The sequence below is a fragment of the Lutra lutra genome, chromosome 8, assembly GCF_902655055.1.
Source record: "Lutra lutra chromosome 8, mLutLut1.2, whole genome shotgun sequence".
Taxonomy (NCBI): domain Eukaryota; kingdom Metazoa; phylum Chordata; class Mammalia; order Carnivora; family Mustelidae; genus Lutra; species Lutra lutra.
The window spans coordinates 78,546,443-78,561,938 of record NC_062285.1 but is presented as its reverse complement, the minus strand read 5'-3'; positions in this window follow the sequence as shown (position 1 = coordinate 78,561,938).

Below are 15,496 nucleotides of genomic sequence, written 5' to 3'. Positions count from 1 at the left end.
TTCCAAGTAGGTCAGTGCGCTATTACAGGGACTTGATGGCAATGGGGGTGGGGGCACCAAGGAATAACTAAGAAGAGGGGATTGAGGCAGACCAGCAAGGAGCTTGGAAAGGAGGGCGTGTTAGGGATTGCTGTGAGTCCATCTTCCCTCCCTCCTGAAATGCCTGTGTGTTAAATGTTGAAGCCCCAGGATCTGTTGTGCAACATGCCTGGATTTCTCAGCCCATCTCTTGGAAAGTAAGACGATTTGTGTCCAAAGAGGCCCACCTGATGAGGCCATCTGTCTCAAGACTACTTCACTGTCCTGGGTGGTCCCAGGCTCTTGAAAGGGAACATCTTTCTCTTGAGAAATACCTATGAAGTAAATAGAACACAAGCTGGCTCTCCAACACTGGCCTCCCCGTTCCATCCCAGATCCTTCATGTTTTCTTTAAATATGGGGGGGCTTTCGTGTGTCAGTCCCTTGTGTGCCTCTTCTTGAATGCCAGCAAAGAAAGATGGCAAGAAGGAAATAAGAGAGACTAGAGGGGCTCAGAGAGTATTTGCAGATCCAGACATGAGCAAAACAACTGAGATCATCTTAGCAACTGGGACCAGTCCCCTCACAAACCAATAGTCAATCTTTAAAGTCATGGGAGATCAGAAAGGTAGAAATGTGGCCCCTTGTTCCATGCAACATGAGTGCTATTCTACAATACTATTTTTTCTTTCTGTGTATACAGTGAAAACTATCTTTGGAACACTAATATGGACCTTAATGTGTATGGGAATGACCTTTCCATTAATGTATTCTTAAGAGTCAAGAAGAACAAAAAAAGAGGATTTATTTTTTCTCACATTTGTTAAAAAGGGCTCTTGTTCATTTCTATACAGAATGCATGATTGCCTACTCAATGGCTCACTCAACCCACTCTCTATATGTGCGAAACACTTTGCGAATCAAAGAAGCTTCCAGTAATTCTCCAAAGACAAAACAATGTATTTAAGCTATAATGTAGTTCTGTTTACCTCTTTGGGAGTAACCAGGACTGGCCAGGCCTATGCTCTGCTCTGGAGGCTTGTGGGGGAGCCTGGAGAAAGAAGGAACCTCTGCTTTGCTGCACAAGTCATGAAAAGATTTATCACTTACTCATCTAATTAGAGGAGTCCTGGGAGCTTAAGGCATAAAGAAAAGAGATGGAAAAGAAAAGACATTTTTAACAACTTCCAAGTTATGAGATTAGAGTAGACAGATGAATATTGGAAACTAAAGAGGAAGAAATGAAATGAAAACCAATCACAATACGGTGACTCATCTGGCTTTGATTTATTTTTTCCATTTAAAAATATCGGGGGGTACAAGTGAATTTCAATCCTTGTCCCATTAAAAAACATGACTTTGTTTTGGCAACTGGTCCCATTTTCTAAGACACTGATTTTCTCACTACAGAAAAAGTGAAATCCACTTTTTAAAAAATAAAGGTATTTTTATGCTATATTGAGGTCAGTGTTCTCCTCTACTCTTGAGAGAGGTGGCTGAAAAGGGAACCCATACTTCTTTTTTAAGAAGCAACTGTAAGTTCACATCAAAGAGCTTCCCAACTTCAGAGCTAACAGTGAAGTAAGTTATTTCACAGAGGAGAGAAGTAAGTGTCTGCACCAGTTGTAAAGAAGAAATGCTCTTAAAGGAAGCCCAGTGTGCTGCGTTGGGAAGGATAGTAAGATTTTATTGTGTGAAAGATGAATGATGTCTGCTTAGGGCCCGAGAGTGACGGGGAGAACAAACACTGTCTCTTTGCTATCTTAGCACTAAGTAGACACCTGCGAAAAGTGTTACTCGCATAAACATTCCATCTGCTGATTGCTGAGAACGGAAAATCACCTTAGGAAGTAGAAAGGGACTGAATGGGGGCACCTGGGTGGCTTAGTCAGTTGAGCATTCAACTCCTGATTCTGGCTCAGGTTGTAATCTCAGGGTCGTGAGATTAAGCTCTGTATTGGGCTCCACCCTCAACACCGAGTCTGCTTGTGCCTCTCCCTCTGCTCTTCCTCTCTCTTCTTCTCTCTCTGCAAAATAAATCCGTAAAATCTTAAAAAAAAATAAATAAAGTGACTGAATTGATCCTTTTATCTCACAAATACTGAAGTTGCAAGGAAACAACATGACTTGCTTGATGCACTGGAGATCCTTTCTTTGATGGTGGAAGTGTGTCTGTGGAGGGAGCAAGAGGAATAGAGGGGGTAAAGGCAATTGATGCTCAATTACAGGGGACAAAGATGCAAAAATACCATGCTTTAAGCTTCACCCCTTTGTCCTTATCATCTCTCAGATCGGAAATGACCCAGAAATCTGCTTTTCAGGATACAGCAGCAGAGGAAGAAGTTACTTTCTTTCTAAAGAAGAAGTTGATAGAGAAATCCACTGGGAGTACAAGGTAAAAATTAAAATATCAGGATGCGTCTTGGTTTGGAAGCCCAGCTCTTCATCAGGAACAAAAGCAAAGTTTTTCTTAGCTCAGGCCAAGTTTAGGAGACAAGTGGGTTAAGGTGAAATATTCTGAATATTAATGAGAAGAAGTAGATCGTAGTGGTTAGGATTACATGTTCTGCTTTTTTTAAAGCAATAATGTGCGTCTACAAAAGTCCTATAGCAAACATTTTACTTAAAGGAAAAATACTGAACAGTTATTCACAATATTGGAAATAAGACAACGTACTACTTCTTTTTGATATTATACTAAAAGTTTCAGCCAGTACAATAAGACTATTAGGCTAGAAGTAGATAAACAAGAAATAATAAAAAAATTCTATGTTTTTACAAATTAAGAAACATATGCTTATAAATTATCCACAAGTCAAAGAAGAATTTACAGCAGAAATTTGAAAATATTTTATGCCAAATCATAATAAAAATATAACATTCAAATCTTGTAGGTTAGGTAGTGATTACAAGGGAATTTATAGCCATAAAGTTTCAAGAAGGAAGACTGAAAAGCAATAAACCCACCTCAAAAAGAAGGAACTAAATATAACGATATAGAAGGAAGAAAATCGTAAAGACAACAGCAAAAACTAATGAAGAAATAAAATGATAAATAAATGTAAAATGTAAAAATGTAATATAAAAAATGTAAGAAAAAGCAGAGGTTGATTCTTTAAAAAAAACACAATACAATTGACAAATCTGAATGGGGACTAAGAGGACAAAAAGAGTAAGGAGGGCGGAGAGAGAGAAAGAGAGAGATAAAATTACTAATATCAGGAATGAAAGCATAGTCACTAAAGTAGATCCTGTAGACTTTATAAAGACAGTAATAAGATTTTACTATGAACTTTATGCCAATGAATTTTGAAAAGGTAGATAAAATGGACAAATTCTTAGCAAAACTCTATTTATTTATTTTTATTTATTTTAGCTTTTTAAAAATTATGTTATGTTATTTACCATACAGTACATTATTAGTTTTTGATGTAGTGTTCCATGATTCATTATTTGTGTATAACATGCAGTGCTCATTACAACATGTGCCCTCTTTAATACCCATCACTGGGCTACCCCATCTGCCAACCCACCTCCCCTCTGAAACCCTCAGATTGTTTCCTGGAGTCCATAGTCTCTCATGGTTCATCTCCCCTCTGATTTACCCCCACTTCAGTCTCAATTTTAAAAAAGAAGGGGAAAAAATCCCAAATGGCCATATAACTATTAAGCTGTGAGCATATTAGAAACCTTCCCAAAAAGGAATTATCAGGTTCACTCAGATGGCCTCACTTATGAATTCTACCGAATATTTAAGATTATTAAACCCCACAAAAACGGTGAGTACTAAAATATGGAAAGGATAATTCATCATAACCTGGTTGGGTTTATTCAGGAATGTAAGATATTTAACATTGATAATCAGCCAATATATTTTAACTCATTAAGAGAACAAAAGAGAGAAACCATACAATCTTCTCAAAGTATAGAAAATACACTTAGCATAGTTTAACAGCAAATTAAAATTTTCTCAGGAAATAGAAGAATAGATGAGAAAAGTTTAATCCGATAAAGGGAAGCTATATAAATGATATAGCTAGCACATACTTAAAGGTGAAAGGTTGAGGGCACCTGGGTGGCTCAGTGGGTTACGCCTCTGCCTTCTGCTCAGGTCATGGTCCCAGTGTCCTGGGATCGAGCCCCACGTCGGGCTCTGTGCTCTGTAGGGAGCCTGCTTCCACCTCTCTCTCTGTCTGCCTCTCTGCCTACTTGTGATCTCTGTCTGTCAAATAAATAAATAAATAAATCTTAAAAAAAAAAAAAGGTGAAAGGTTGAAAGCTTGGCCTCAAGATTGGGAATGAAACACGGATATCCATTAGCATACCTCTGTTCAGCATTATACTGAATAAGCTCCCAGATATTTCAAGCAAGGGCAGAATATGAAAATGTATACAAATAGGAAAATAAGAAATAGAATTATTCAGAGATGACATAATTGTGTACATAGAAAATCCATAACCATCCATAGAGAAACCATATGTGAGTCAATTTAGCAAAATTGCTGGATACAAGATCAATTTGCAAAAATCAGTTGGACTTCAACATACAAACAACAAATTGAAAACAAACATGGGAAATTTGCACTGAAACTAGAAACATTGTTGAGAGAAATCAGAGAAGAGCAAGATAAATGGGGGGATATATGATGTTAATGAATTGCAAGATCCAATGTTTTAGAGATGTTAACATTCCTATATTAATCCACAGATTTAACACAATTTGAAATGGACAGCTTATTTTGCTATGAAAATTGACAAAATTATTTTAAAGATTTATTTATTTATTTTTGAGGGGGGAAAGGGCAGAGGGAGAAAATCTTCAAGCAACCCTCAAGTGAGCTTGCTGAGTGCAGAGTCTGATTCAGGTCTTGACCTCCTGACCCACAAGATCACGACCTGACCCAAAACAAGAGTCAGATGCTTAACCAACTGAGCTACCCAGGTGCTCCAATAAAATTATTTTAAAATGACTATAGAAATGCAAAGAACCAAGAATAGTAACTGTCATCTTGAAGAAGGAAAAGAACAAGTGTGGATGGCTAAACTTTATATGTAATAATAAGTAATACAGCATGGAAGTAACATAAGGATAAATATACCGACCAGTGGAATAGATTAGAGACCAGAAAACAGACCCATACATAAGATCATTGGCAAAGATGACAATGCAGCATGATTGGGAAAGGAACTTTTTAAAAAGAGTTTATTTATTTATTTGACACAGAGAGAGAAAGATCACAAGCAGGCATAGAGGGCAGGCGGAGGGGGGCAGGCTCCCTGCCAAGCAGAGATCCTGATGTGGGGCTGGATCCCAGGACCCTGAGACTATGACCTGAACTGAAGGCAGAGGCTTAACCCACTGAGCCACCCAGGCACCCCATGGGAAAGGAATTTTTAAAAATGAATGATACTATGCGAAATGGACACACATACACATGTGTATTTTAATCTCTACCTAATATCAAAACATAAGTCTGTTCCACATGGATTCCAGACCTAAATATGAAAAGTGAAGCAACAAGGCTTTTAGTAGAAAAATGTTAAAAGGACTCCAAAATCCTAACCATCAAGAAAAAAGTGATAAAGTTATTATTATTTTTAAATTAAAAACTTATTCAGCAAAAGATATCCTCAAGAGAGTAAAAAGGCAACCTATGGTGTGGGCAAAGATAATTGCAATACCTCTATCTGACAAAGAACTCATACACACATAACAGATATTTTCCGAAAATATGTCAATGTGTAAAAACTTTACCAGTCAGTAAGACAGTCAGACCAATTTAAAAAAATGGGCAAAAGCTTGAAAGGGCACTTGGCAAAAGAGGATATCCAACTGGCCACATTTCTTAGTTATAATATAAACATTAATTAGCAGCAGCATGGCTAAAATGAAAAAGATGGAAGATATCAAGTGTTGGCAAGAATGTGGAGCAATTCAAATTTTTGTACACTGCAGAGAGAAATTTTAATAGCCACATCATCTGGGACACTTCTTGTAGCACGTGCTGCAGTTGAATGTACGCATCATCTATGACCCAGCAATTCTACCCTTAGGGGTGTACTCAAGTGAAAGGCACATACACCTAAAACTAAAATGTATTAGAGTGATTATAGCTGCTCTATTAGTGATAGCCCTTACCTGGAAACTACACAAATGTCCATCAATAAAAGAGTGAATAATGAAATCGTGGTATATCTACATAATGGAACACTATATAGCAATGAGAAAGAAAAATCTAGACATTTACACAATATGGATTTATCTCACAAAAATCATGGTGAGCAAAAGGAACCAGACACAAACACTACTATATTATTCCATCTATATTAGTTCTATTTATGTAAAGTTCAGAAATGGGCAGAATTAACCAATGTAGTTTAAAGTAAAAAACTTGGTTATGGGCCGATAGTAATGTGGAGGGAGCAAGTCAGGGCCTTGTAGAATGCTAATAATGTTTACTTCCTGGATTTGGACGGCAGGTACATGGATGTGTTCACCTGTAAATTGTCACTGAGCTGTACACTTACAGTTTCTGCACTTTTCTGTATGTGTAGTATACCTCATAAAATTATTGCATTATTTATATTTATTCTAAACTCAACGATTTTTTTTTCTCCTAGTGTTTTGGCTAAGCTAATTCAAGTACAAGTTGACTGATTTATGCATTGATTTACAAAACCTTTTTGCCACACCTTTAACGATGAAACCTGTTTCTTTTTTTTTTTTTTTTGCCAAAGCAGGATTTTCCATTACTGTCTGCTGCTATTGCATTAGAGCCATTTCAAACACTCCTGGAAGGTTCCATTTCTTTTTGGAGACTATTTAAATTACACGTTCAGAACCTTTTAATTACTAGAAAGTCCCACATGCCCTTTATAGGCATTTGTCAGTTCTCACTTACCATCTTTAAATGGAGGAAAAGTTGTGTCTTAAAGTTTATTTTGGTAGGAAAGTGGGCATAGGATGTTAGGATAAGGAGCTTTTGCACTCACTCTTATGTGTGGTATTCCCTAAAAGAACTGTTTCACGGAATTGTGTTTTCTAAGTGAAATCAGGAGAGGTGAGAGAATAGGCAGGGGAAAATGGAGATTAGTTCTCTGAGTCACCTCTGCATGTGTAACCAAAGCTACATAATGAAGAATTGATACCCTCTAGAGGTTGAATCTTATGAAACAAGCAAAGTTTACTGAACACACTGGGAAGCTTCTCTTTCTGACCTTCCAAATGCTGTGACATCAAGGCCATTCCCATCCAAGAGGCAGTCTTGTCCAAGAAAGGTCAAGTGTAGCTAGCTGAAAACCACAACCTTGGTGAAGCATTTCCTGATTTCTCTGTGCATAATTAATGTCTTCCTCTACTCTAATTCAATAGACTTTGTTCATATTCAATTTCATCTTTATATTCAACCAAATGATATTGACTCCCCCCCCAAACAAAATGGCCTCATTTTCCCTTTTCATAAAAACTGGGGTGTGTCAAGGATTGTAATAACATCGTACTATTATATTTTGCTTGATGTTACCCAAATTTTCCTTCACCAGCATGTTGCTTCAATTTCCTCCTTGCATTACTAATAAAGGATTTCCTGGCTCAGATATCTATAAACTTATGTTCACAGCAGCATTATTCACAATATCTGCAAGATAGAAGCAACCCGAGTGTCTATTGTAAGATGAATAGAAGAACAAAATGTGGTTAACACATATAATGGTATCTCATTCAGCCCTAAAGAGAAGGAAATTCTGACAAATGCTACAAGACAGATGAACCTTGAAGACATCATGCTAAGTGAAATAAGCCAGTCACAGAAGAATAAATATGGTATGACTCCAGTTATATGAGGTTTCTAGAGTAATCAAATTCATAGAAACAGAAAGAAGAATGATGGTTGCCAGGGGGTGAGGGGAGGAAGGAATGGGGAGTTCTTGTTTATTGGGCACAGGGTTGCAGCTAGAGAAGATGCAAAAGTTCTGGAGATAGATAGTGGTGTTGGTTACATAACAAGTGAATGTCCTTTATACCTTGGAATTGTATACCCCCCAAATAGTTGAAAGGGTACATTTTACACAATATTTTTAATATGCAGAAATTTTAAGAAAAGAATCCTTGGTCCTTTTCCCCCAGCAACTCCTGGTTTGTTGGTTGGTTTGTTTTTGTCATTTTTTGTGCCCGATTTTCCATTCTGCCTGTCCCATGTTTCTGTTCCATATACTAACACACATGCCCCGTATTTGACTTCAAACAACATATAGTATATTCTCCCACAGAATGAGAAGTGCATTACCTTAGGAATCTGGAAAGGCATTTTCTTTTGTTTAGAGGCAAAGCCTCAGAACAGAGAAGTTTAATTTTGATTTAGCCCCATGAAGAAACTATTTTGCCCTGGAGAGTCTTTTGGACAATAGAACAGAATGTACCAGAACAAAGAAATGGTGACACTAATATTATAGTTGGGGGTCCTAGACAGCCACCCAGCTCCCTGCTTTGAAGTCTAGAGCAAATACATCTTTAGAAATTAAAGGATGGCTCATTTCCGGAATATATTTGAACATGTAAAGATAAGGTTGCCTCATAGAAAAGCTTCTCGATTAAAAAAAAGTAAATTCCAGTTGAAAGGAAAAAAGACAATTTGTATGTTATTTTCTAAATTGTCTTCTGTTTTCTACTAAAAATAGCACCATCCAGCTGCTCATTTTGTCTGTTTCTCTCCTCCTCTCACTTTCTCCTTTTTACTTACTTACTTACTCCTTTCCTTAGAATGTACAGAATAAAATCCAAATTCTTTGTCACAAAATACAGGGTTCATCCTGATCCAGCCTCGGACTGTTGTTCTTATTCTCTCTCTCTCTCTCTCTCTCTCTCTCTCCAGCCTGACCCTTCCCACCCTACATTCTCTCCTGTCATAGCACACCACCCTTCTCTCAGAATGGGCCATGATGCATACATCGTGTTGTCCTTCCTTTACTGCTGTATCCTCTGCTCAGAGGACGTTCCCACCATTTTCCACGTGACAGCTTCTTATTCACCTTTGGAACAGCTCAATCATCACCTTCTCTGTAAAGCCTGATGTACTTCCTTTTCTCCTCTGCCTAGCCCGCTACTTGTCCCTCTTCAGGGATCCGCCATGATTCAGGACCTTTCTGCATGGTTTGCGTAGAGCATGGAATAATGTTGTCTAACGTATGTTTCAGCTTTTATTTAATTTTTAAGATTTTATTTATTTATTTGAGAGAGAGAGAGAAGGAGAGCACAAGCAGGGTGAGGGACAGAGGGAGAAGCAGTCTCTCTGCTGAGCAGGTTGCCCAATGCAGGGCTCAGTCCCGGGACTCCGGGACCATGACCTGAGCCGGAGGCACACGTTTACCCAACTGAGCCACCCAGGTGCCCCTGTTTCAGCTTTCAGACTAGAGGATTCTCTAGAGTGGGGTCATCATTGTATCACAGCACCTGACACAGGCCCTTGGAATCAACTCTCAGATACTTGTTTGGATAAATGAATGAATAATGAGTGGAGGAATGAGTGAAAATCAAGACATAACCATTCATTGTTATGGATTTCACAGAGAGAACACAGAGGCTTGTATGTCCAGTGGCAGGCATGAAGGTAAAGTTTCTTTCTAACAGAGAAGACAGAGTTTTACAGTTACTGGTTGAACGTCAACTTCACCCACAACTAAAAACCACTTGCTCTGCTTTGTATCTGCAGAGTAGGGCATACTAACATTACACTCAGGAGTGCTGTGAAAATCAATTTTCATCAGTTAACTGTTTCAAAGTTCAGAGGTAATAAATTGTCTTTATGCTATAAATTTAAAATAATGTTATCCTCTAGCATTTTTTTTGGAAATAGAAAAAAAATCCCTTTCTACATTGAAAATGTGTGGTAGAAAAGTAAGTAGAATTGTTTCCACTTACAGTGCTTTCAAGTGATACCCCTGGAGTCATTTGACCTGAGCTATAAAGGTGGAAAGAAACTGAGTTTTATGCACATGCATGCTCACACACAGTACACTCTCTTATGTAAACCAGGCAGTGACAAGTTACTTGGATGGCTAAATCGAAACTGGTCCACCAAACAAAATTGTGCACTGTGTTGGAGAGCATTAGTGCTGCTGGGTTTTAAGGTTTGCCTTGGCTCGGATTCATTGTAACACCACCCACCTCTCTCCAGTTGCAATATTCTAACCAGGTCACCTAGATGCTGTGAAACAGATGTTCATTGAAGGGAAAGGGAAGTAGGTGGTGTCCATTGAAAAGTGATAGCCATGGCAGAAGGGAAAATATACTTTTACCTACAACACAGGCTGAATATTATGGAAAATTATTGGTGGGGGAGACATTCCTAGCTCTCCAGGAATCTGCACATTTAGTAAGCGCTTGAGGATACTGAGAGACAGGAAAGCAGGGGAGGGAGGCTCTTGGGCTCTGGGGTCAGACTGGTTTTGACTCCCAGCTCTGCACCTCCTAGCCATGTGCCCTTGGACAAATTACTTAATCTTCATCTTTAGCTTCTCATCTATAAAACTGAATAAGAATACCTACTTCCTATGGTTCTTGAGAGGATTACACATGTTGATCATGTAAAGCACTTCAAATGGTGCACAGTGCTGTTGACTATTATGACAAAGATTGTCTTTATGCTGAGGGAACTCCACTGTTGATTTGGGTTGGCAACCCACTCAACCCAAAGTTCTAAAAGGGGAGGAACAGTGATCAGAGCTTCACCAAAGGGCTAGGAAACAGTCTGTTCTCAGTGCTAGGAAGATTTGCACTTACAAAAGTCAGGAGGGAAGATGGCAAAGCTACCAAATGCAGAGCCTTGAACCTCTCTTGACATTCCAGCAGCCCCACTTTGCAGAAGTTCATGGCAGGCTGCTGATGGTTGCAGCCCTCTGCCCAGGATCTTAGTGGGCACCTTCTTAGCTGTTTGGTAGACCTATGACTTGGTAACACTTCACGTCAGCCTTGAAGCCCCAGAGTCCTTTGTCAAATCTTCCTCCCCTGCACCTTCATGACCTTTCCAAGCTTTCACTCATCTCTTTCCTCCTGAAGGAATTTCTATCAGCGAGGGTCTTCTTTCCTGATCGAGTCGTCAGTCCATTTTGTGATCCAGGTTGTGTGGGTATCACACGTACACCTTCTGATGTCAGGGTGCCATAGTTAGTAAACTGAGGCACTGGTTGGGAGATGTAGGAATTAGGAATATAGATTCCAAAGCTTCTCTGTTTACAAACTTATTTACTTATTTTTTTATGAATTTTCATTAATTTGAACACAGCTACATGACAGAACATAGCTTCAGCATTGTTCACCACCAACAGGTAGCAAGAGAAGCTGTTGAGTGTTTCAGTCTTCATCTCTGACCTGCTGTTTTGCATTTATGCATACTCTTGCATATTTTAGGAACAATATCACTCTGCTGTAGCCAATAAAAACAAAAGCAATGAGAGTTTCAAAGTGCTAGGTAGAAGAGGAATTTGGGTTTGATATAAAAAGAAGTGGTCTCTCTGCTTCTGGCTACGATGGGATAACTGGTGCCAGACTAATTACCCTTGGCAAACAGCCACAGAATAGGCACCTCCTCAGAATGAGGCAACTGTGTCCAACCCTTGGACAGCAGGCAGTGCTAGACAGCAGTCCTTAAGAGAGGGGAAATCCATGGGGTGAGAGCCCTGATTGCCCTAGCCCTGTGCCTGTGCACAATTTCCAGAGGGCAATTTAGGGATCCGGAACCCAAGTAGACATAGGGGTTCCTCTGGGCTGAGGAGGCAGAGATCAGAGTCTGGAGGATGTCATGGAATCTGAGGGGTAAGGCACCAACAAGGGAGACCTCAGGAGTCATGTGAGCTTCCCAGTGGGTCTTTGGTGGAGGGAGAGCCTAAACAACTATAGAGTAAACATCTTGGTATCTTGTGTCCTTTCCAATTCATTGTCTTACTAATTTCTTTGCAAATCTAGGAAATTGTTTGTCTGGAATATTCTCATATATCGCAGGTTATTCTTCTCAAGTGCACTAATCTGATGATTGCTTATAACAGCATGTTGTGTTCTCGTTTTGTTGAATATGTATCTAGGTCTCATGCAGCACCCTTTTTGTTGATTGCTTATTTTTTAAAACCTAATGTTCTATCCAGATCTGCTCTTTGCTTAAGAAGAACATGGGAAGGGGCAGGAAGGGTGATTCGAATCGGCAGTAGAGTCTCATCTCAGAACACTTTCTCAGCATATTTGCTGTCTTTCCATGGGGAATGACTGCGTTCATCTTCCAGGAATTCCTTCCACATGTCCCTTCTCATGCTGTGGAGTGGGCAGATCTCTCAGCAGGAGGCCTGAAAGCTTAGTTCTGCCCAGTCCTTCTGTTTCTGTTTGGTGACTTAGTGTTTATTTTTGCTATGGTAGCAGATAGAACTCTAGCTGGTTATAACTTTCCTTCTCTCTTCTACTTGGTTTGGGGTGAGAAGTCTAATCAAGAAAAATCAAAGATGGTATGACTCTGTCATACCTCGCTCAGGTCCGTCTTTCTAACACTCCACGTTTGGGAGTCAAACCTCCATAGAGCGCTTTCAGACTTTTTCTCTGGCCCACTCCAAATCCTGGTTTCTGTCACAAAAGACAAAGAACTGTTTGTTGAATTCAACACAAAGTGACATGTAGGATTTCATGTAGGATCTCACTTGTCCTGCCTCCCTTTGGTCCTAATTTTCACAGATTTTACAAATTTTGGAAAATCCTTGGTTTGTGGTTGTGGTCATATCCCACTTGTACTGAAGGATTAAAGTTTTTAATTTGTTTCTCATTCTTCTAATGATATGTGCTGTTTAGAATTGAAAAATTGGAAAAGTTTTTAGTATGCTACTTAAAATTATAAAGTTAAATGGTAATAGAACTGCTTATCAGGAGAATCAAAGAAACACAAAAGTAAAAACTGTTAAGTGTCTAAAATTTAAATAGGGAGAAAGAGAAGTGGTAAGAAGGAAACTAACGTAAAATAATAATATAGAATATAAAATAAAATCACATATAGTGAAGTTGCCAAATATATCTACTATAGTAAATATAAACCGGGTAAGCTTTAAAAACAAAGATTTTTAGCTTTTATTAAAAACCAAAACCCAAATATAGACTATTGAAATAGTAAAAAATTAGAAAATATTTGAACAGTGTAATTTATGACAAGTAAATAGTATCATGTCTTTACTATTGAATATATATATGTTCATAAGAATTCATACATATGTGTGCACACACACGACTTATAGTCTACAAATAGGTTGCAAAACAGTATGAAATGACCTTTACTTAAGTAAAAGACTTGAGTATGTGTATTCTAAATATACAAAAAAAATCTGAAAAGATTTATAATACCTTTGAGGAGTAAAATTTGTTAGGCTATAAAAGGAAAAGGGGATTTTATTTCTCACTTTTTATGATTCTCAACTGTTCGTCACAAACATATTTGGCTTTTATAGTAAAACCTTTTAAAATAGCTATCACATATATTCAAAAAATGAATTGTCAAATATTTTGCATACAAAACTGAATCCTTAGTCTATGCCCCAAATCTTGCCTTTCTCTTGGATTACTTAAAAGGGCAATGTTAAAGTTTTCTATAGCTCAAGAGTCACAACGTGCCACAACTGTAAAAGTGGAGAATTTGAAAGAAAGTAGATTCTGTTAGAACATTGACGACGGAGGTATACAGTCTAACTGGAAAAATGACAAATGAGGCTACAAAGGACAGCAGGTGCCAAACACTGGTGTATTAAGGCATTAGACATAGTGAATAAAGCAACTGAAATTTTGTTGTTGTTTTTGTTTTGTTCTTAGAGAGAGAAAGAGTGCATGCAGGGGCGGGCTGGGGAGGGGCAGAGGAAGAGGGAAAGAGAGAACCTCAAGCAGGCTCCGTACTCAGCACAGAGCCCCACAGTTGACTCAGTCTCACAACACTGAGATCACAACCTGAGCTGAAATCAAGAATCAGATGCTTAACCGACTGTGCCACCCGCATGCCCTGCCACTGAAGTGCTTTAAGCAAGTAGCATAACACCATCAAAGTTGCATTTTCAAGAAATTGCTGGTTGAAGGTTGGAGAAAGAAGTTGGAGGAGGGCAAGAATGGAAACAGGATTCGTGACTTAAGGCTGATAATCTTAAATCTTCTGCCTAGCTCAAATACTAGGTTGTGAAATTTGACTTATGTGTCTCACAACTGGAGGACAAAATACCAGCTTTTTTTTTTTTAACTGATGAAATTTAATTACATGTTTGCAGCCCTCTCTGGACTACCTCATTTTTTCTTCCTCCAACTGGCAGTTAAGACCTTGGATTCAACCCACCCATGTGACAGTTTTAGTCAGCAGCTATATTTGCGTCTTGTAAATCCCAGCGACTAAAAGGAAAAGAGAGGAAGAGGTCTTCAGACATAATCTTTTGAAGTCAGCCTGGATCCAGACTGAGGTCAGTTACCTTGGTCTGAAGAGCAGAACAGAATGTCCTTTCAATGGGCAGACAGGTACTAAAGGAAAGAATCCCAAAAAGTTGAACCATGAATGCTTACTCCTTTTCTCTAGGGGTGGGGCCATAAATGAAAGGTCAGAGGGGACAGAATTATTCCTTGCATACTTTTCTTCATTCCCTGAGAATGTGATGAGTAGGGAAGAAGTGTGACCCTGGAACCAAGGGGCCAGGCACAGTGAGCTTCAATCACGTTTGAGACTGAAATGCCTGTCAGACTCCTGGGAGCAGAATGGAGCATCTCAGTGTCAGCTGAGCACAGAGGGCTGTTTCTTCAGCATGCTGTAAGAGCTCCCATGAGGGAGTGAGAGGGTGGTTTACCGGAATGGGGACTCACATATATATGAAGCCAAGATTTGACTTTTTGAAAAGAAGTTGAAAATGTTTAGTTATTTCACTCTTAGAAGAGTAAGTTAATCACTTAAGGAATGCATTTACAAGGTTCCTGGTTAGAGTTTGAGGTTTGCATTTAGAAAAGACTTTCAGCCATGTTCTGTGGATTTCTCTTTCCTTATTTCCTTCTCTTCCTTTCCCTTACATTCCCTTCCCTTCCCTTCCCTTTCCTTTCCTTCCTTCCCTTCTTCACTGTCTACAAGTTTATAAAGAATACTAACTTCCAAGCTTTGGGCTATGTATCATTCCACTGACAGGTTCAAAGGAAGTACACACAGTAACTATGGAAAATCCTACGTCAGAGCCACTATTCAACAACATCAAGGAGAAATTAGTGGGCATTTTATGAAGGAAGATGACCAGAGCATTCATAGTTTTCATCTTACAAACTACGTTAGAGTGTTTCTTCCAATTTCTAACTGTCCAGCCCTTCTCTTTCCTTTCTTTTAGCGCTCTGAACTATGATGGTGCAATTGAAGAATTTCTGGTTCTGTTAATATTGTGGATTGGATAAATTGAATAGTAACTTGCTACAAACACCCCCAAAATACTGGGATAGGGTACAGTACTC